This window comes from Lygodium microphyllum, chromosome 1 (assembly GCF_053477565.2).
Source record: "Lygodium microphyllum isolate KBCC chromosome 1, Lygodium_microphyllum_v1.1.10, whole genome shotgun sequence".
Classification (NCBI taxonomy): domain Eukaryota; kingdom Viridiplantae; phylum Streptophyta; class Polypodiopsida; order Schizaeales; family Lygodiaceae; genus Lygodium; species Lygodium microphyllum.
Genome location: NC_141135.1, coordinates 87673448 through 87676240, shown reverse-complemented (window position 1 = coordinate 87676240; position 2793 = coordinate 87673448).

The window sequence follows — 2793 nt, the reverse complement described above, 5'->3', positions numbered from 1 at the left end:
CTCTCATGCCATGCTTTGAATGCCTGCATTTGCTGTTGATTGGGAACATCAGGAAGAACTGGTTCTTCTTCATTTCCTGCAACAAATTCCCAATATCCTTTTCCCATAAGGAAATTCGTTATTCTAAACTTCCATGCTTGGAATTTGTTCTTGTCAAGCTTTTCAGTTACAATCTGTGAAAGAGAATCAGACGCCATTACAGAATACTGCAAAAAATTCTGTCACTGCAGAGAACACAGCTTCAGCCTCACAAGGGCAAATCTGCAAAACTGTCGAAAGTGGTATTTAATCACACAGTCACTTCCTAGTGATGATTTCGCATCAACAGGCAACAAGGATGATTCTGTAACTCCCAATGTCTCTGCGCACAGGCATACGATGCAATTTCTACAGTAACTTTTCACCGACCTGTAGAACAGTGGCTGCACAGCATAAAACTGGGCCTTTTCCTGAGTGCGTGCAGAAAAATTCCGCCTCCAAAACAGGCCCCAAAATGGCCTCAAATAAAAAAAACAGGGTCGCCGCGAAGGGCGTCTCAATGTGAGACAATGCACTCTTGCAATTTCCGGCTGTGCTACCTACAGAGATCTGCTCCCAAAACAGAAAATGAAAGCAACATTGCTCCTCTTACCAGAACACCACGAGCTTGGCTTGCTTTCTTGAGCTCCTTACCACGAACAAGGCTCTGATACCATATCATGATTCTGGGAGAGAAGGAAGGAGTCTCACTTGTAGCTTTCTTGCTTGCACAATGGGGGAATACACACAAAGGTGGAGGCTGAAAACAGTTTTCCTCTTCTTAGTTGTGTAAGCCAAAAAGAAGTCTCATACAAAGAAATAGAAGAACCCTATATATGGGTCTCAAACCAAAGACAACTAACTAAGGTGGCATACTAATTGAGCCACGAACTAGAGTAGATAAGGATAGCTGTCATCTAGCTATTATTCATGGGCGGTGTACCAACCGCATCTACAACTGACAAGTTGGTGACATAAATGCACAACGGTCACCCTGGCATATCATGAGTGGAGCTCGATATCTCAACACCAAGTACATCTCTTCAGGAAAAATGTTAACTCTTGAACCTCCATCCAGAAGAATATCATCAAATTCGCTACCCACGTAATCAACTTGAATAGTCGAAACCTTGTAATCTACCACCTCCATTTGTGTGGGAATCACCGCTTGACATTCTGAAGTCTGTTCCTTGTCCATATTATAATGTTTCAACACTTTATCATGATTGGACTTAATCTTAGTTAGAAGCTTTTCCTTGAAGCCTGGAATTAAATCAAGGATTTTGAAGTTAACTGTAATGCCGACTTAGTTAGTGCAGCAAAGAACTCATGAGAACCATACAATGCCTCATATGAATCCAAACTTTGAGGTTGCATATTGGACTGCATTCCTATCATGAACATATCTTGCTGATTTTCCTCATGAAGCAATTGACCTGTCTTGCACTTCATGAGGCAATTTAGCATCTTTAGACTGCTTCATATGCTACTTTCTCTGTAACTTCAAAAATTCTTTGGAGGTTGCTTCCCTAGCCCTTTTTTGATCTTCCCAATTAATCTTTTTCTGAGCTTTTTCCCTGGTAATGACCAAAACTACTGTCTCATCTGGCCAATCTTCCACAACTATGCAATTTGAGCAATCACAGCCCAGCAATGGATCCAAACCATGCTTAGATACAATAGAGACACCCTTACCCAGCACCTCTTTCTGTAAAACTTCTTGAACTTGCTGGTTCAGTTGATGGCTTATTGCCTGGCTCTCCATTACTTCTGCGGGGAACTCAACAAGAAATATTGTTGTGGGTGCTGATGGTTGTTGTCCCACGGGCTAGTCCTGCCAGTTGCATTTCTTCTTGCTCCCCAGTCTGCATTCCCCTTTCATCCCTATGGCGTACTCATAATTCACAGCTATGTCCTGACATGCATCACTACTTGCCACAGTAATAGCAAGGTCCTCTCTACCTCTGTTGAACATTATTCCGCTATCATGACTGTTCGTTACCCCATTGCTTAGGTGGTTGACCTTTTCTTCCAAAACCTCTAAATCCTCTTTGATATACCATTTTTGGAACAATTTGGTTTACCGCTGCCACTTCCCTAGCTTCATGTCCAACTTTCTGGTAGTTTGAGCATGACTTCCCTTTCCTTGAAGAAGTCACTACTCCCATATCCAAGAGTTGTTTCTTTATCTGCTTTTCCAGCTTCTTCTCCAAAGCTATTTTATCTCCTTTGTCCTTCCTCTTCTGCTTATCTTTAGAAGACCTTTTATCGTTCTTAGATTTCTTTTTGTGTCATATTTGTCTCCTTTGGCTATTTTCATCGTCTAAATCACTTGATTTAGAATATGTCTTAGAGTTTGATGAGGTATCCTCATCATCCACCCTATCATCCGAATGAAAATCCTCAGTATCAGAACCTGAAGAATCTCGGTTATTCTTCTTCTTGGATCTACTCATGCCAAGCCTTCCTTCCACTCTTTGTGCCGCTTCAGCCAATGCATCAATGGTATTATTGTTCCCCACCTCTGCATTAGCAATAGCACCTGCAATACCCTTATCCATCCCCTTAACAAAGTATGAATATTGTAAATCCAATGAAGGTCTATCCTGTTGATTCAACCTACTCACTAGGTTTTTACATTTTTGGGCATAATCCTGCACTAACACGTTCCCCTGCTTAATTTGATTCATCTTTTTAAGCAAATCTTGAGCAATCTTATATTTTCTAAACCTGCTTAGAAAATCAATTTTAAGATTATCATATGTTGTAAAATGT